The sequence below is a fragment of the Bufo gargarizans genome, chromosome 11 (genome assembly GCF_014858855.1).
Source record: "Bufo gargarizans isolate SCDJY-AF-19 chromosome 11, ASM1485885v1, whole genome shotgun sequence".
In the NCBI taxonomy this organism is placed as follows: domain Eukaryota; kingdom Metazoa; phylum Chordata; class Amphibia; order Anura; family Bufonidae; genus Bufo; species Bufo gargarizans.
The window spans coordinates 24,367,704-24,388,549 of record NC_058090.1 but is presented as its reverse complement, the minus strand read 5'-3'; the positions used below and the strand labels follow the sequence as shown (position 1 = coordinate 24,388,549).

Genomic DNA, 20,846 nt, shown 5'->3' with positions numbered 1-20,846 from the left:
GTATTATAGTAGTTATATCCTGTACATAGGAGCAGTATTATAGTAGTATATTCCTGTACATAGGAGCAGTATTATAGTAGTTATATTCTTGTACATAGGAGCAGTATTATAGTAGTTATATTCTTGTACATAGGAGGCAGTATTATAGCAGTTATATTCTTGTACATAGGAGCAGTATTATAGTAGTTATATTCTTGTACATAGGAGCAGTATTATAGTAGTTATATTCTTGTACATAGGAGCAGTATTATAGTAGTTATATTCTTGTACATAGGAGCAGTATTATAGCAGTTATATTCTTGTACATAGGAGCAGTATTATAGTAGTTATATTCTTGTACATAGGAGCAGTATTATAGCAGTTATATTCTTGTACATAGGAGGCAGTATTATAGTAGTTAGATTCTTGTACAGTATTATTTTTTTTTACATAACATATGTTGCTGTACAAAGGCCGCAGTATTGTATTTATATTTTTGTACATTGATGTACAGTACAGGTGTACGATATTTCATGAGATCGAGTCAAACATATCCCTGCATCTGAGCTGAACAGTCTCCAGAGACATCTGCGATCACTCGCGTAGCTGAGACTCCTCTGCAATATTTGGCATAACACATATATGATTTGCAGGAGGCAGAATACCTGCAGTGTGTACGTATCGGAGCTACAGTCAGTTATGGAAGGTAAAAATAACACGATGCATGGCATTACTTTTTCCACTTGTGTCTGGCGATCCTTGTACATTTTTGGCCCCTGTGTAGTAAATAATAGAGAGAACGGCTTTGTTTATTGCTGGACAGCGTCCATTACACGGCCTGGCCTCCTGCCTCCTGATGTGTTCATCATCTAAGGAAGGGTTTGGCAACGTCCTAATTTACTGTTTAAATTTTTCATTGTTTCCAAGATCGTTGTCAGTGAATAAAATATTCAGATTTATCGTATCTGGTTGATAACCCGTAGAGAAGGAGTATTTTGCACAGCTGAGTGTTTGTTACAGTTGTAACCAACTTTTTGCGAGTTAAACCCCAATCTCTAACCACTTCACCAGCAGATATTACTCTATCAGTACTGTTACTTATTGCCCAAGTAAAACTCTTATCGTGTCTTTATGATACTGCAATACCATGCCTTGATAATACTGCTATATGTACTGGGCGTGCCTCTGTTTACCTAGAGACTACTGGTGCACCGTGGAGCCCAAAAACATGTTCTTACAGGTCTTGGCCAGTTTTGCAGTTCCCTCTCCTTACACGGGCACAGTATTATGGGCATGTAGGCGTCTTTGGCTCCTGGGGGTAAAGCAAATAAGGCAATGAAGGAAATTTACCAAAACTGCCATTTCATACTGCATTGTTTGGTGACGTCAATGCGGCAAATTTATTAAGAAGCGCATTAATATGTAAGTGGCTTAGGTTAACCCTTGAATGGATTGACTTTCTGTCAAGTTTCAAGATGGGGGAGAGAAGAACTATAGTTCTATCCTAAGGCATCCTTGGTTGGTAGGCAGGTCCTACTTGATCTGCACGGTGGTGAGCAGGACCTAACCGCCCTTCCTGGTTATGTCCGCCTGGCCCGCCATCTACCCTGACATTGTGGTGAGGCCGAAAGTAACCAGCCATGCCAGCCCTGAGGGGAGCAGTATCTTCTGTCCTCTCTGGATGGTTAAGGCTATACATGTCTATCAGCAGAAGACCACCACCGCCATAAGTGATGACCCATCCGGAAAGACCTCCAGCGGTATGACCGACCAACCGTAAGTTCCCAACCTCCATTTCCGCTTTCATTAGCCTGTTATGATGACCGCATTGCCATATGTAATGTCCTTGAACAGTTCCTAGGGTGGCCATCTTTGGGGGCATGGCTTAAAGGGGTTGTCTCATCATGGACTTTGGGGGCATATTGCTAGGATATGCCCCCATTGTCTGATAGGTGCGGGTCCCACCTCTGCAAAAAATGCTGCGTCAGCCTTGTGTGAACAGTGTCATGAATGAGCTCTAATGGAGAAGCAAGCAACCGCAAAAGCCAGAAAAATCCCTTCCCTCCACCCATTCCACCAATGCCCCTGAACTGTGTGGAGTTATGCAGGAGCCCAGTTTGCCCTGGTTTGTCATACTGGTTTGTTCTGTAAAACCAATAGTAGACGATGGTTTCTGGAGTTATATCTCAGGTTGTATGGCAGCTAGCATAGAGATGGTCTTGAGCCGTAAAGGGGATGTGTTCGGAGCCGAGCACCAATCAGAGCTGTGTTTGCAGGCTGATGACTAATCAGATGTCGAGGCTCCGTCATGGGGAGGAGACAGCAAGAGGCAATTAAAGGGATATTCCTATCTCAGACAATGAGGGCGAATCGCTAGGATATGTCCCCATTGTCTGATAGGTGCAGGTCCCGCACCTACACTGAGAACAGAGCGGGGAAGGTCGTGGAGGGCGCACTGTGCATGTGCAGCCATCCTCCATTCTTTTCTATGGGACCACTATTTCCGTCGGCCCCAAAGAAATAAATGGGGGCAGTGGGTGTGCAACTGTGGTGCGCTCCCATTAACTTCTATGGGGAGAGCACTTGGCGGTGGCCGGACCCCGGAAAACCCAGGGTCTTCCAGCCACCACCTTCCCTGCTCCGTTCTCTGTGTAGGTGCGGGTCCCAGAGACCTATCCTAGTGATATGCGGTCATTGTCTGCGGTGGGAGTACCCCTTTAAGGGGAAGATGAGAGTTGGAAGTTGGGAAGACAGAGCGTCTGACGCCCTCCATAGCGGGGCCCTGATAAGAGAGCCCTCAGGTGAGATTTATAACCACAGGGCGGTGTGCCTCAGTGAGAGACTGAAACCATCAAGCTGCTTACCTGATGGACCGTTCAGCCGCCCATAGTAACCGCCAACTTATAATTGTACCAATGGTGACTGGAACCGCTAAGCACTGCGCCCCCTGCTGGAGTAAAGTCAGGATGTAAGTGTCCGCGTCCCATTGCTGCGCCATCCTCAAGTGGGGTCCCAGAATAAGGTCAAGGGTCACACACACCTAAATGAGTGGCTGTTAAAGTCCTCTTCATCCACTGTTATAGGACTTCTCGAAATATTAGGAGTTCTCAGCTATTTCTGGAAGTCCCATAGTCAATGGCGGGCGGCTTGCTCTCTGTTTACTTCGGCAGCCCCATCCTGTCGATATGCCATAAATGCACCAGATCCCAAAAAAAAAAAAAACTTTAAATAAGATTCCTTATGAAATAACCCGACCTCCAGGCCCATTTTGTGCTCAAATTTGAGACTCTGCAGTTTTTCACGTTTACAACCTTTACCATTGCTTCCCAGGACTGTATTATGACGGCTGACAGTACCTTCCACTAGGGGGAGCTCCTGCTCACACCTGTCCCAATCCACACAGTGAGCGCCTCCTAGTGGTGACTTCAAGCAGTGAGAAGTATGATTTATCCCCTATGCAGTTATTGTATGACACTTGCACAATGGCCGTCATGGATTTACTGGCACCTCTGAGGAGACCTTTTTAAGTTGTGATCATTTGTATTTTTTTGCTGCTTCTTGTCCACGATTGTTCCGATTCACGACCTTGTGGCGGCTGCAAAGCATCATGGGATGTAAAACTACTCCTAACCATCTTGCAAAATCGGTTGTCACAGCCCCGCCCCCTTTACCAGCCTGTAGGAAGGCTAATTTGACTTCTTAGCAAATTACTAAAGGATGGTCCCAGGTGGTGAAGGTTAGAAATTAGGCAGAGCCATTACCCACATGGGCGAGAGACCCCGACCATAGAACGCCCAGGGTGTGCGGAAACGCAGGGTCCACTTCTAGGGACGTTCTCCACTTCATTAGATTTGCAGCCACCCCATCGAAACCCTCTCTGCTCCTGTTCATCCTGAGCAGCTGGCGCCGTGCCTCGAGCATTTCACTCTGGGTCCAGATGTAGCAGAGCTGAGTCAGTGCAATGGCTCATTTGTGTTCCTGACTTTTACATTCTACTTCTCAGTGACGGGTTCAGCTCTGCTACATCACTAGATGAAATCCTCTGTGGAGTAACCTGAAGTCTGTACCTGCAGGCGTTCATTACATTCCGATACGGGCGAGCGGGGAGAACAATGCTGGGCAGGAAGATGGGATTGTGTATGAAATTTTAGCCATTTCCTTCCTTTGCTTTAGAAAATAGAGAATAACAAAAAGACAAACATAACACAAACACCGTAACCATGGAAACGCGCCGCGTGCAAATGCCCAAGTACCCCCCCCCCCCCCCCCCCCCAATTTATTTACATCTTGGTTCCCTCCTCTGCATGACCCGGCACATTGCCTCTTAAGGGTCGAGGAAAGCTTGGCCGACAACTCGCGTAGGGAGACCGGTCGTGCACAGGTAGTTGTCAGACCCGGTTCCTGGTGTCAGAGGTCCCTTAATCCCCTCCACAAGATGACACCAGTATTATACATGGCACTTGGCAGATGGGGGTCCTGTTAGAATCTACATTGGGCGCAGGAGCTTTAGGCTACATCTGTGAAACTCTAAATACATCCACTAGAGAGTCGCAGCATAAGCGGTGTCAGTGGCATCCGTCAGAATAGTGAGTGCAGCTCTGGGGTATAATACAGGATGTAACTCAGGATCAGTACAGGATAAGTAATGTATGTACACGGTGACTCCACCAGCAGAATAGTGAGTGCAGCTCTGGAGTATAATACAGGATGTAACTCAGGATCAGGACAGGATAAGTAATGTATGTACACAGTGACTGCACCAGCAGAATAGTGAGTGCAGCTCTGGAGTATAATGCAGGATGTAACTCAGGATCAGTACAGGATAAGTAATGTATGTACACAGTGACTGCACCAGCAGAATAGTGAGTGCAGCTCTGGAGTAGAATACAGGATGTAACTCAGGATCAGTACAGGATAAGTAATGTATGTACACGGTGACTCCACCAGCAGAATAGTGAGTGCAGCTCTGGAGTATAATACAGGATGTAACTCAGGATCAGTACAGGATAAGTAATGTATGTCACAGTGACTGCACCAGCAGAATAGTGAGTGCAGCTCTGGAGTATAATACAGGATATAACTCAGGATCAGTACAGGATAAGTAATGTATGTACACAGTGACTGCACCAGCAGAATAGTGAGTGCAGCTCTGGAGTGTAATACAGGATGTAACTCAGGATCAGTACAGGATAAGTAATGTATGTACACAGTGACTGCACCAGCAGAATAGTGAGTGCAGCTCTGGAGTATAATACAGGATGTAACTCAGGATCAGTGCAGGATAAGTAATGTATGTACACAGTGACTGCACCAGCAGAATAGTGAGTGCAGCTCTGGAGTATAATACAGGATGTAACTCAGGGTCAGTACAGGATAAGTAATGTATGTACACAGTGATTGCACCAGCAGAATAGTGAGTGCAGCTCTGGAGTGTAATACAGGATGTAACTCAGGATCAGTACAGGATAAGTAATGTATGTCACAGTGACTGCACCAGCAGAATAGTGAGTGCAGCTCTGGAGTATAATACAGGATGTAACTCAGGATCAGTACAGGATAAGTAATGTATGTACACAGTGACTGCACCAGCAGAATAGTGAGTGCAGCTCTGGAGTATAATACAGGATGTAACTCAGGATCAGTGCAGGATAAGTAATGTATGTACACGGTGATGCACCAGCAGAATAGTGAGTGCAGCTCTGGAGTATAATACAGGATGTAACTCAGGATCAGTGCAGGATAAGTAATGTATGTACACGGTGATGCACCAGCAGAATAGTGAGTGCAGCTCTGGAGTATAATACAGGATGTAACTCAGGATAAGTAATGTATGTACACAGTGACTGCACCAGCAGAATAGTGAGTGCAGCTCTGGAGTATAATACAGGATGTAACTCAGGATCAGTACAGGATAAGTAATGTATGTACACAGTGACTGCACCAGCAGAATAGTGAGTGCAGCTCTGGAGTATAATGCAGGATGTAACTCAGGATCAGTACAGGATAAGTAATGTATGTACACAGTGACTGCACCGGGAGAATAGTGAGTGCAGCTCTGGAGTATAATACAGGATGTAACTAGGGATCAGTACAGGATAAGTAATGTATGTACACAGTGACTGCACCAGCAGAATAGTGAGTACAGCTCTGGAGTATAATGCAGAATGTAACTCAGGATCAGTACAGGATAAGTAATGTATGTACACAGTGAGTGCAGCTCTGGAGTATAATACAGGATGTAACTCAGGATCAGTACAGGATAAGTAATGTATGTACACAGTGAGTGCAGCTCTGGAGTATAATACGGGATGAAACTCAGGATCAGTACAGGATAAGTAATGTATGTACACAGTGACTGCACCAGCAGAATAGTGAGTGCAGCTCTGGAGTATAATACAGGATGTAACTCAGGATCAGTACAGGAGAAGTAATGGTAAAAAATATCTTTGGACCGTGTTAGCCGGTAAATTAAATATATAAAAATGAGGTTCTTTAGTGGTTGATACCATTTAATGGCTAACTACAAAGATGGACACAATTTCAAGCTTTCGACACCATTCAGGCCTCTTTGTCAGGTGTCTTCACAGTATCTGAAGATTCACATTATATACAGTTACTGCACTTTTTATGTAGATCTGGTTCCAAATCTGCTGCATAGAGAGAATGACAGTTTGACTGTAGCCACCTATAGGAGGAGCTTACTGCATACACTGATCTCAATAAGGACACAGCATGCAGTGAGCTCCCCCTAGTGGTGGCTGCAAGCAGTTAGATTTGTATCATTTAACACTAGAGGGGAGATTTAGCATCCAATCAGATTCCACCTTTCATTTTTCAATGGAGCTCTGAAAAATGGAATCTTATTGGTTGCTGTGGGCAACTACGCCAGTTCTAATTTACACAGGTTTTGATAAATCTCCCCCAGTGTCTCTGGTGAAAAATGCAGGATTCAGTAGGTGTATCACGTTAAAGGGCATCTGTCAGCAGTTTTGTACCTATGACACCGGCTGACCCGTAACATGTGCGCTCGGCAGCTGGAGGCATCTGTGTTGGTCCCATGTTCATTATGTTTAAATATATGCTAATGAGGCTATGGGAGCAACGGGGGCGTTACCATTACACCTAGAGGCTCTGCTCTCTCTGCACATGCCACGCCCTCTGCACTTGGACAGGACCAGGCAGAGTAAACGTTTAACACCCTGACCCTGTCAATCATAGTACAGAGGGAGTGGCCGTTGCAGAGAGAGCTGAGCCTTTTTTTAAAAATCGGATCTTTTTTTTTATTGAACGTTTTGATAAACATTACATTATTTAATTTTCAATTTACAATTAAGGCAATCCACATATTAATTGCATAAGAGCTGAGCCTTTAGGTGTAATGGTAACGCCCCCATTGCTCCCAGAGGCTCATTTGCATATAATAAAACATCATTATTCTCAGCAATGCGGACACGTATGAACATGGGACCGACACAGATGCCTCCAGCTGACGAGCGCACATGTAACAGGTCAGCCAGTGTCATAGGTACAAAACTGCTGACAGATGCCCTTTAAATGTGTTGGCTGTGTCAAGAAATAGAAGCAGCGCCACTTCCATCCACAGGCGGTGTATGGTATTGCAGCCTTCAAGTCAGTCATGCTGCGATAACGGCTAGGGATGAGCGAATCGACTTCGGATGAAACATCCAAAGTCGAATCACATAAAACTTTGTTCCAATACTGTACGGAGTGAGCGCTCCGCACCTTATTAGAATGTATTGGCTCCGATGAGCCGAAGTTATTACTCGCGAGACTTGACGTAATAACTTCATAAATTTATTTGTACTCTAAAAAAAAAAACATTTCCCGATCTCGGGTTCGGTTCCCTAATAACCGCTATAGACGAGCTGTTCCGGGAAAGCGTGCTCCTTTTTATGTAATTCTTTATAACCCCTCAGTGTAGCTGGAAATGCAAAAATAGAAGTTCTATGGAATTAGCAATTAAGGGAAGTCTGGCGGCCTACCGGGCATCCTGCTGCCTCCTGCTGCCCGTCTTCCTGTGGGCACTGACTGCCAAGGAGGCCAATTTGCAGACGTTGAGCGATGGATGTTGCTTGGCCGCCACATGCACCTATCACTAGATGTGTTGGTTGTCAACAAGGTTAAGTAGTCAGAAGTTGTCAGACCAGTCCAGGTCACCCCAGTCTGTCATCGGCAGCACGGACTACGCGCCACCTGTAGCTAAAGTGAAGCAACATACTTAAAGGGTATGTACATCATAAAAAAAACTAAAAACCCTGCTAATTATCAGTTAACCCCTTTCTGCCCCTGACATACTATTACTATGCTGTATCGTCGGTCGGGATCAGATGCCGTGGTGTCTAAAGAATGAAAAAGGGAGAGGGTCTCCACCTGCCGTGTGCCCACCGTTCGCAGATGCAGTCCACAATCACATGGGTCCACGATCCGCAAGATTCAGTCCGCACCGCAAACAAATAGAACCTGTTATATTTTTTCACTGTGCGGAGGCACGGACCGAGATCCCACGGCAGCGCTTCCATGGGCTTCCGCTCTGTGCCGTATCTTGCGCATTGCGGACCCGTTCAAGTGAATGGATCCGCATCCGTGGTACGGAGCACATCCGGCCGGTGCCCGTATATTGCGGACCCGCTGTTTGTGGCCGCGCACATTGCAGGAGCCCGCAGTGACAGATTTCCTGTACGTTCCTGGCGTTATTAAACGTGCCTCCTGCTCTCGGAGAGCCCCTCGAAGAGTCCCGATTTACGGATCGGCTGCGGACAGTTATTGAGAATTTTTCCAGCTTCCCTGACTTTTATGAGAAACGTTCATGGGAAATGGATGAAACCGCTGAAATTTACACTATAAATGAATGAGAAGTTTTACAGAATTTCCGTGACGTACCGCAAGTGCATCTTAAAGGGATATTCTGGATCTATCTTGTTATGCCTTATGCCCAGGTTAGGGAATAACTACTTGAATAATATGGGCCTGACGCTGGGATCCTCGCCGATTATGAGAAGGCGGGCCCCGTCCCCCATGGGGACCCCTGAAATTAGCTGCGGAGAGAGCCTCATGTGCCATAGAGATGAATGGCGCTACGGTGCACATGCTCGGCCCACTGCTCCATTTTGGGGGCTCCTGTTCCCATCAGACCCTCACCGATCTAAGAGCTATCCCCTATCCTGTGGATGGAGGAAAAGTGGATGTAACCGGAATTCCCCTTTAATACAAAATATGTTCTTGAGATGCTCTATAAGACGTCAGATAGTTCTCAGAGGTCAGCGAGCGCTGTCTAAATAAGGCCGGGGAGCGGAAATATCAGAAGTTGTGGGGGGGCACTGGCTCTCCTTAGGGAGACGAGCTGTGTATGCAGACTGTGGCAATGCTCCATGGGAAAATAATATGCAAATGAGACCCCCCCCCCCCCCCCCCCCTCACTTATATTACACGGCTTGGATGGTGCCGTTCACCTTGGAGCGATCCGGCTGGGGTAGGTAGTCTTACAGGCAATGCTCCATGGGAAAGATATGCAGATCAGGATGAAAGCGGACTCTCTAGTGCCCCCTATAGGTGCAACAAGCAACCTGTCACAATAGATGGATCTACACCTACAACCTTATGTGAAAAACTAGTTGTCTCCAAGATTCCCAACTTGTGACCTCCAAACAATTGAGTGGCAGGAAACGTATGCATTCCGGACTATGGATGTTACAGCCCTTTATACAAATATACAACTCGATCTTAGAAAGGGACCCCAACCTCAAACCCCCACAAACCTACGATTCGTACTCGAGAACAACTACTTCATATACCATGGGACAACATAGCGCCAATGTGAAGGGACCGCGGTGGGGACGAGAGTGGCGCCGTCATTCACAAATCTATTTATGGGGGAATTTGAAAGCACTAACGTTGCCAACCGTCCCGTCTATAAAGATCATATTGTGCACTTTAAAAGCTATATTGATGATATATTCATCATAGGGGACGGAGACGAAACATCCGCCAAATCCTTCAGCCAAATCCTTCAGCGAGTCCCTAAATTGCACCGATTGGGGCATCACGTTTAGCCCCAACTTCAATAGAACAGAAATAGAATTTTTACACATCATCGTCTCCAGCCAGAACAAGACCATTTCCACAAAAAACCGATTTCAAGCCCGTCGACACAAATGGCTATATCTGTTATTCCAGTTTCCACCATAAAAGAACGTACCCTACAGCCAATGCAAGCGCATAAGACGAAATTGCACCAACAAAAGTGACTTCATACAGCAAAGCCGGGTGATCAAAAAAGGACTAGTCAATAAAGGCGACCCCACCGGGATTCAAAAAATGCCATAAAAAGACTCTATCATCACAGGAGGAAGGTCTAACGCAGGCATCCTCCAACTGCGGCCCTCCAGCTGTTGCAAAACTACAACTCCCAGCATGCCCGAACAGCCGACACTACAGGTTTCAGCCTACCGCAGGGCATTGTGGGAGTTGTAGTTCTACAACAGCTGGAGGGCCGCAGGTTGAGGATGACTGGTCTTCATCACACAGTATAGACCCTCAAACTAATACGTCAGAGAAACGCTGGCATAAACTGCTGCAGGATCCTCACCTGGCAAAATACCCTCACACCCCCCAAACATCACACGAGGCGAGCCCCAACCGTTAGGAGCCCCTAATAAACCAACACAACACCAAGGAAAACAGGCCCAATAGCATCACCCTGAAGAAACTGGGAGGTTCAGGTGCCAGTCAAACAGATGGCTATGCTGCAAAATGGTTACCCATGAACAAACCTCTGTTACTTCGACACACACTGGCCTGACCTGTCCGATACAACACTTGACTTGCCAATCTGTGTGTGTTACATAGCTGACAGAATGCGGGTGCGGCCTGCAATCCGTGGGGCATTACATTGTCACGTGAATCGGCAAAGGTACCATATTCGACGCCACTATCAGAAGCATAGCCTCTCCAGACAATGCGCCACTACAATAGAGATAGAAAAACACCCCTTTAGGGTTACCTGCTTGGAGCATCTACCTGAAAGCCCTTAGAACCGATTCGATCACCTACAGAAACGAGAAGTCTTCTGGACTTATCACGACTCTGACGCCCCATGGTCTAAACGAGATGAATGAAACGATTATATAATCGCCAGTATAAAACATCCACATATATATGATGCAGAATGCCCCCCACTGGGCAATGAGTCCCACCTATCCCCTTTATACTCTGAAGACGAGGATATAGGAATGCACGTACCTGCATACATAGACTGACATGGATGGATGCATACGGACAAGGGTCCAACTATAGACATATACCCTCTACTAACACCACCACAGTGGCGGATCCAGAGCCTGGTCTCGGGAGGGGCACTTCCAGATTATTTTCTGTCCGCCGCCACTGAACAAGGGTCCTTATAGAACAGACTACACAGTGTAGCGGTATACTGTATATTGTGGGGCACAGTGTAGCGGTATACTGTATATTGCGGGGCACAGTGTAGCGGTATACTGTATATTGCGGGGCACAGTGTAGCGGTATACTGTATATTGCGGGGCACAGTGTAGCGGTATACTGTATATTGCGGGGCACAGTGTAGCGGTATACTGTATATTGCGGGGCACAGTGTAGCGGTATACTGTATATTGCGGGGCACAGTGTAGCGGTATACTGTATATTGCGGGGCACAGTGTAGCGGTATACTGTATATTGCGGGGCACAGTGTAGCGGTATACTGTATATTGCGGGGCACAGTGTAGCGGTATACTGTATATTGCGGGGCACAGTGTAGCGGTATACTGTATATTGCGGGGCACAGTGTAGCGGTATACTGTATATTGCGGGGCACAGTGTAGCGGTATACTGTATATTGCGGGGCACAGTGTAGCGGTATACTGTATATTGCGGGGCACAGTGTAGCGGTATACTGTATATTGCGGGGCACAGTGTAGCGGTATACTGTATATTGTGGGGCACAGTGTAGCGGTATACTGTATATTGTGGGGCACAGTGTAGCGGTACACTGTATCTCAGAGGTCAGCGAGCGCTGTCTAAAAAAGGCTGGGGAGCGGAAATATCAGAAGTTGTGGGGGGGGGGGGGGTTATTGGCTCTCCTAAGGGAGACGAGCTGTGTATGGAGACTGTGGCAATGCTCCACGGGAAAATAATATGCAAATGAGACCCCCCCCCCCCCTCACTTATATTACACGGCTTGGATGGTGCCCGTTGACCTTGGAGCGATCCGGCTGGTGTAGGTAGTCTTACAGGCAATGCTCCATGGGAAAAATATGCAAATTAGCTCTCCTCCAGAAGGATGAAAGCGGACTCTCTAGTGCCCCCTATAGGTGCAACAAGCAACCTGTCACAATAGATGGATCTACACCTACAACCTTATGTGAAAAACCTAACTAGTTGTCTCCATGATTCCTAACTTGTGACCTCCAAACAATTGAGTGGCAGGAAACGTATGCATTCCGGACTATGGATGTTACAGCCCTTTATACAAATATACAACTCGATCTTAGAAAGGGACCCCAACCTCAAACCCCCACAAACCTACGATTCGTACTCGAGAACAACTACTTCATATACCGTGGGACAACATAGCGCCAATGTGAAGGGGCCGCGATGGGGACGAGAGTGGCGCCGTCATTCACAAATCTATTTATGGGGGAATTACTATATATTGTGGGGCACAGTGTAGCGGTTTACTGTATATTGTGGGGCACAGTGTAGCGGTTTACTGTATATTGTGGGGCACAGTGTAGCGGTTTACTGTATATTGTGGGGCACAGTGTAGAGGTATACTATACAGTACAGACCAAAAGTTTGGACACACCTTCTCATTCAAAGAGTTTTCTTTATTTTCATGACTATGGAAATTGTAGATTCACACTGAAGGCATCAAAACTATGAATTAACACATGTGGAATTATATACATAACAAAAAAGTGTGAAACAACTGAAAATATGTCATATTCTAGGTTCTTCACAGTAGCCACCTTTTGCTTTGATTACTGCTTTGCACACTCTTGGCATTCTCTTGATGAGCTTCAAGAGGTAGTCACCTGAAATGGTCTTCCAACAGTCTTGAAGGAGTTCCCAGAGATGCTTAGCACTTGTTGGCCCTTTTGCCTTTACTCTGCGGTCCAGCTCACCCCAAACCATCTCGATTGGGTTCAGGTCCGGTGACTGTGGAGGCCAGGTCATCTGGCGCAGCACCCCATCACTCTCCTTCATGGTCAAATAGCCCTTACACAGCCTGGAGGTGTGTTTGGGGTCATTGTCCTGTTGAAAAATAAATGATGGTCCAACTAAACGCAAACCGGATGGAATAGCATGCCGCTGCAAGATGCTGTGGTAGCCATGCTGGTTCAGTATGCCTTCAATTTTGAATAAATCCCCAACAGTGTCACCAGCAAAGCCCCCCCACACCATCACACCTCCTCCTCCATGCTTCACGGTGGGAACCAGGCATGTAGAGTCCATCCGTTCACCTTTTCTGTGTTGCACAAAGACACGGTGGTTGGAACCAAAGATCTCAAATTTGGACTCATCAGACCAAAGCACAGATTTCCACTGGTCTAATGTCCATCCCTTGTGTTCTTTAGCCCAAACAAGTCTCTTCTGCTTGTTGCCTGTCCTTAGCAGTGGTTTCCTAGCAGATATTCTACCATGAAGGCCTGATTCACACAGTCTCCTCTTAGCAGTTGTTCTAGAGATGTGTCTGCTGCTAGAACTCTGTGTGGCATTGACCTGGTCTCTAATCTGAGCTGCTGTTAACCTGCGATTTCTGAGGCTGGTGACTCGGATGAACTTATCCTCCGCAGCAGAGGTGACTCTTGGTCTTCCTTTCCTGGGGCGGTCCGCATGTGAGCCAGCTTCTTTGTAGCGCTTGATGGTTTTTGTGACTGCACTTGGGGACACTTGCAAAGTTTTCCCAATTTTTCGGTCTGACTGACCTTCATTTCTTAAAGTAATGATGGCCACTCGTTTTTCTTTACTTAGCTGCTTTTTTCTTGCCATAATACAAATTCTAACAGTCTATTCAGTAGGACTATCAGCTGTGTATCCACCTGACTTCTCCACAACGCAACTGATGGTCCCAACCCCATTTATAAGGCAAGAAATCCCACTTATTAAACCCGACAGGGCACACCTGTGAAGTGAAGACCATTTCAGGTGACTACCTCTTGAAGCTCTTCAAGAGAATGCCAAGAGTGTGCAAAGCAGTAATCAAAGCAAAAGGTGGCTACTTTGAAGAACCTAGAATATGACATATTTTCAGTTGTTTCACACTTTTTTGTTATGTATATAATTCCACATGTTTTAATTCATAGTTTTGATGCCTTCAGTGTAAATCTACAATTGTCATAGTCATGGAAATAAAGAAAACTCTTTCTCTCTGAATGAGAAGCTGTGTCCAAACTTTTGGTCTGTACTGTATAAAAATAAATAAACACACATACTTACCTCCATGTCAGCGATGCGATGCAGGCCTCTTCCGGCCTGTGTCCCGCGCTGTATGGCTCAGGTGGCGCGATGACGTCATTGCGACGCCTGCGCCGGCCTCTGATAGGCTGCAGGCACTAGGCCGGCAGCCTATCAGAGGAAGGCGAAGGGACACGCCTCTCCCTCCCCTACCGCAGCACAGCCATCTGTATCTCTGTATCACTGTCCTGAGGACGGCGATACAGATGACTATGGAGATGAGCGCTTCCACAATGTAAGCGCTCATCTCCCTGTGCCCCCCCCCCGGATCAGCCACTGCACCACCATAACTATTAAAGAAGTGGGGATGCACGTTGAATAATACTTTTAATAACACTTTTTTTCTCTCTGATTCTATTTTATTGTGTAGCACATTTGTATTCTTTGACCTTTATGCTCAATGTATCGATTTAATAAGAGAATCCCTGCCCTCTTTCCGCTCCCCCCTCTTTTTTTTTTTTTTTTGGGGGGGGGGGGGAGGGGGCACACCCCTCTTTAGCCACGCCCCCTGCAATAGCGCACCCAAATTGGATTTAAATACATGCGCTTTTTAAATAGTTGCATGTGAATATTGTCCTGATGAAGGCGGCTGCGAGATCTTGAAACTCGTTGACCAAAATAAACCTTGTGTGAAAAGACGAGTCCTGCCTACAACATCGCGCTAGACGGCGCCGAAACAAGTGGTCCCAATACCTCCGGATTATTCTCGCCCCCTATAGGTAGCTACCCCTGTCAATGTCTGACCCAATCGAAAGCTGGTGGCTTCTGGTTTGGACCTGACATGGACGGAGTTCCCTTCCTTCTGGAGGAGAGCTCATTTGCACCCTGTGACATCTTTTTCTTAAAGGGGCTCTCTAGGACTTTTAGTATTGATGACCTACTTTTAAAGAAGCACTCCAGCCTTTATTTATTGTTTTTTTATTCTTCCAGCCCTCGTTAAATGTAAGCAACTCCATTCAAATAAGTTACTTAAATAATGGAGGACTTCTTTAAGACGAGCTATGACTATTTGGTCGTTGGGGATCCGATTCTTGGTGTCCGCCTCCTCCAATCTGCTGAATTACACGGTGTGTCATATTTATTTTGTTACCCAGGCACAGCGCCATGCGTAAAATAGTGGTCGAGCTCAGTATTGCAGCTCAGCCCAAAGTGAACAGGACCGAGCTGCAGTACTGTGCATGGCCACATCACTATGTCAGGCGCTCTACCCGGGTAAACAATGTTGGAAAGGCATTGCTTGCTGGTGGGGGAGGGGAACCGGTAGTCAGACCCCTAATTATCACATACAGGTATATGTCGGAGTTACTGAGCGTTTCCTGCAGATTGTATCTTGTGTCGCTGAAGAACGGGGCAGGTTTTTCCCACAAGGGACAGATGTGCCGACCCCTGGGAGAGCTGTAAACTGGGCCATGTTGGCTCTCACCCAGCTTTCCCAGAAGCGGATAATAAATTAGAAGATGCGGAGACTTGTGTTTACTTCTGATTGTTTACTTCTGTCGTGTCGTCGTCATCCCATCGCGGCTGTGGCCAGTGCTGTGCGGAGCAGATCTGATGCCGGGAAGGGGCCTCCTCTTCTTCCTTTGTACAATCAGACATTCTGCACCTTTCTAATTTGCTTTGCATTGCTGTCAGTGAATGACTATCTCCTTGTTTCTATTCAAAGTCTGGAAACCCATCCAGATCAATGGCTCTGTTCACATTAGCATCAAGACCCCATTTGCCACAGACAACATCTTATTTAAAGAGGACCTCTCCCCTCTCCTGACAATTCTGGAGCCTCTATTCTTATGTCTCTATGTTGTGCCGTTCCTTTATTATTCCTGCTAGAAGTCTGCAGTAAGGGTACAGAGGGGGGTAACCCGTTGGGGGGGGGGGGGGTGTAGTCTGAACATGGCAGCACTGATTGGGTAGAGGGAGTCTGTGCAGGGACACGCCCCCAACCGGTTACCTCCTCTCTGTACCCTTACTGAAGGCTAATACCAATTCCGGACCCTGAGGGACCGCAATGGGTCCTGTCAGACCCCAGTGTATTCCATAGTAGGACACGGTATGGTTCTGCTGTAAATGGACACCATGACACAAATGTGAATGGCGCCTAGTACTTCTCACAGCTCAGGGTTTGCTACAACTGTATCCAGTCTAGAATGTTGTGAGCAGCAGAGCAAGTCTCTTTCCCGCTACATTTTACCTGCACTGATACATTGTATCCCTGTGGAGTTCAGACTTTTTACTGGAGCTGTAGTGGTTGGATACGTTGTAGCAAACCTTCAGAAACTCCTTTTGAGCTTCAGGATGTTGACTAGCAAGCAGAGATCTTGAAAAGTGTAAAAAAAATTCCATTTTCATTTACTTGCAATTGTACGCTGTCTTTTGGCGTAAAAATAGTTGCAAGACCCCTTTGAGTGACTTTTTGTAATGCAGTCCTTACCCTTTGGGAGTGGCAGGGGCCACGCCATGGGCCCTGGAATATTTACTTAACGTTTATATAAATTTTAGGTGTAAAAGTAGCCGAAAAACGACTCCACTCGGCTCCAGTTGTCTGATCTGACGCAAATGCTGGCTGTCAGCTGGACAAAAAAGTTCTATGCAATGGTTTTTGTCCTTCCGAAACCCGGCATTTGTGGCGGACCTCATTGCAGTCGGTGGGCATCTGAGGGTGAAGCAGAGGATCCGATAGGCTGCTGTGTGGCGGGACAGCCGGCCGGATCTCCTAAATGGAGGTGGCAACGCGGCTCAAGTTTTTCCTGACAGGCGCACAGAGCTGGAGGATGCACGTATTCTCATTATCAATTAGGCGCATCCTCCGCCGGCGCAAATGGACACTTGCGGTACTTTTCTTGTTGGGGCAGGTGGGGGTCATCACTGTGTAATTTTCCACCACCCGCTTGCATTGTTTTCTAGTTTTTTCTTGAATACCCCACCCTTTACTCTTGTGTCCTGCCGTGAATAGATATGACAGACGTGGCTGCGGTGTTTACAGACAGCGTTCTCGGGGACGGTCACTGCCTGCGTCGTGTTTATCTGGTCGCAGAGCTGCGCCCCCGATAACGCCTCACTGCTTGAACAAACTTCTGTCCTGATATGATAAGTCTGAAATCAGTAAAGGAACAGAAGTGCATGGGGGGGGGGGGAAGTAAGAATCCGTGGGATAGTTCATACATGAGTTTTCAGCCTTGGAGAGCAGCAGTGCCTGGGCCCCCCTTATCTCTCCTGCCAGTTCTTTCCTAATCTGATGCATCATGACCACAAACAGCGCTGGGGTCTGGCCGCCATCTTATATGCCATGTCTCTTGTATACCATGCCCCATACCCTGAGGGCATTGTTCTGTCTCCTATACAGTCATCTGGAGGTGTCGCCCCCTAGTGGCAGCCAGATGAACTTTAATTCTGCATTGCCTTCGGCTGGGGCTACACGGTGAGGCTCCCCGCACACAGGTGCATCCGGTGAGACAAAACCTTTATTTATTTATTTATTTATTTTTTGTTGAGAAAGAAAAAGCAAACAATCTTTTTTCTATACAGTTTAAGTCTTCAACATTATTCAATTTCTAATTTTAACCCCAATACTTACCCCCCCTCCTCCTCCCTTCCCAAACCTTGTGATGCGTCTCCCATCCTGTCCATCACCGAAGACGGAGAAAGGATAACGGTGGGGTGAAGGCAGGAAAAACATTGTAATGCGTTTTGCACTCGCGTGAGAAAAATCGGCACGTTTGGTACCCAAACCCGAACTTCTTCACAGAAGTTCGGGCTTGGGATCGGTGTTCTGTAGATTGTATTATTTTTCCTTATAACACGGTTATAAGGGAAAATAATAGCATTCTGAATACAGAATGCATAGTACAGTAGGGCTGGAGGGGTTAAAAAAATAATAATAATAATTTTACTCACCTTAGTCCACTTGATCGCGCAGCCGGCATCTCCTTCTGTCGTCTTCATAGCTGTGTGGAGGAACAGGACCTGTGGTGATGTCACTCCAGTCATCACATGATCCATTACCATGGTAAAAGATCATGTGATGGACCATGTGACCGGAGTGACGTCACCACAGGTCCTGTTCCTCCACACAGCTAAGATGAAGACAGAAGAGATGCTGGCTTCGCGATCAAGTGGACTAAGGGGAGTTAAAAAAAAAAATTTTAACCCCTCCAGCGCTATTTTACTATGCATTCTGTATTCAGAATGCTATTATTTTCCCTTATAACCATGTTATAAGGGAAAATAATAATGATTGGGTCTCCATCCCGATCGTCTCCTAGCAACCGTGTGTGAAAATCGCACCGCATCCGCACTTGCTTACGGATGCTTGCGATTTTCACGCAACCCCATTCATTTCTATGAGGCCTGCGTTACGTGAAAAATGCACAAAATAGAACAGGCTGCGATTTTCACTCAACGCACAAGTGATGCGTGAAAATCACCGCTCATGTGAACAGCCCCATAGAAATGAATTGGTCGGGATTCAGTGCGGGTGCAATGCGTTCACCTCACACATCACATCCGCGCGGAATACTCGCCCGTGAGAAAGGGGCTTTAATCTCATTGACCAGGTTTAACCACGTAGTCACACTAGAACCAACCTCACGCGATTAAACGTGTTGCCAAAAAGAGTATTTTAATCAAAAGGAATCTTCTATACTTGTCACAAATACTTTGGGACAGATCTCCCAGAATCCAACATTTCACTGTATGTGGAATCACTATTTTCAGTTTTTGGGTAATAATTTTAGCTATCGCCTCCCAATATTCTTTTAATTGTGTACAAAACCAAAACAAGTGAATCGCATGGTGGGCAATTAGCCGTACTTCTCGTTATTTCCCCCAATCATCTGGTTGGATCCGTAAAAACAGATTCCCAAGCCTTTTGTCCGGGGAACCGTATACTAGTAAATAGTGTTCCAAGAAGCAATTTATAAAAGTGAGAAATGTTAAACTTCTTCCCCGACTTCCTATTAAATCATTCAAAGGTGTCACCGTATCTATTTGTAACGGAATTATCCCCTTTACACTAAAAAGTGCTGAACGTGGCGGCAACGACCTAAACCAAGATACATTATTTATTTGTTCGCTTTGTGTCAGCTCCAAAAAAGGAAGCCGATCCCCATAACTCAGCACTTGTGCAACTCACAGAATATTGTTTTTCTGCCAATATTTATCTTCAGCGAAATCATCCGACCCCTGTAGATAGTAATCCCGCCAACGAGGCGCAGACTGAAGAGATCCTTTTATTCCCATCCAACCTCTAAGGCCCCTTTCACACGAGTTTACTGTGATGCGAACGCACTGAATCCGGACCCGTTTATTTCCATGGGTCTGTGTACATGAGCGTTGTTTTTCACGCATCAGTTCTGCGTTGCATGAAAATCGCAGCATGTTCTGTATTCTGGGTTTTTCACGCAGCCCTGGACCCATAGACGTGAATAAGGCTGCCTGAAAAACGCATCGCATCCGCAAGCAAGTGCGGATGCGATGCGTTTTTCACTGATGGTTGCGAAGAGATGTTGTTGGTAAACCTTCAGTTTTTTATCACGCGCGTGAAAAACGCATCAAAACGCATTGCACCCGCGCGATAAAAACTGAACCACTGAACGCAATCGCCGACAAAACCGACTGAACTTGCTTGCGAAATGGTGCGAGTTTTCCTGAACGTATCCGGACCTAATCCGTATTGTTCGTGTGAAAGGGGCCTCGTACTGCTCCACGTCTTACTAAATAATTTTCTAGATTCCCTATAATCCTGCGGAACTCTGGATAATGGCCCAGACTCTAGTAATGTAAGCCTATTATCATCATGCGTAGATCTACTCCGCAAATTCCTACATCATGGACTCTCCTCCCAGCGATTATAAAGCTGTGAAGCTATAAAATAGGGAAGGTTCAGTCCTTCCTGTTCCATCGGCTGAGGGTCCATTCACACGTCCGCGGAACGGGTGCGGACCCATTCATTTTCAATAGGGCCGGAATTTGCTGTCCGCATTTGCGGATCCGTGTTTCCATTTCCGCAAAAAAAATAGAACATGTCCTATTCTTGTCCGCAATTGCAGACAAGATTATGCATTTTCTATTATAATGCCGGCGATGTGCGGTCCGCAAATTGCGGAATGCACATTGCCAGTGTCCGTGTTTTGCGGACCCTTATAGAGGTATTCCAATTTGAGCCTCACCCGCTCTCTTCGCCATCAGCAGATCATTAATAATTCTCTCAATTAACTTAAAGAACTTCTCCTCGATCCACACTGCGGAGTTCCTAAGAACATAGAGGAGTCGGGGTGACATCGCCATCTTCACCAGGACATTCTGTCCGCTCTACATCAGGGAAGTCCGCGCCAAACCCTCACTTTTGCCCTCAACTTACTTATCAATGGAATGAGATT

The 20,846-nt window shown here is 46.4% G+C and overlaps 1 protein-coding gene across 2 annotated transcripts in view; it reads left to right on the top strand.

Moving 5' to 3' along the window:
- Window positions 1-1,580: 1,580 nt before the first annotated feature.
- Window positions 1,581-20,846, top strand: part of LOC122921909 (B2 bradykinin receptor-like) — a 44,568-nt gene continuing 25,302 nt past the window's right edge. For both annotated transcript variants that reach the window (XM_044272225.1, XM_044272224.1), the window contains exon 1: window positions 1,581-1,755. The gene's annotated coding sequence lies outside the window, so the exon portion shown is untranslated. The remainder of the gene's footprint in view (window positions 1,756-20,846) is intronic.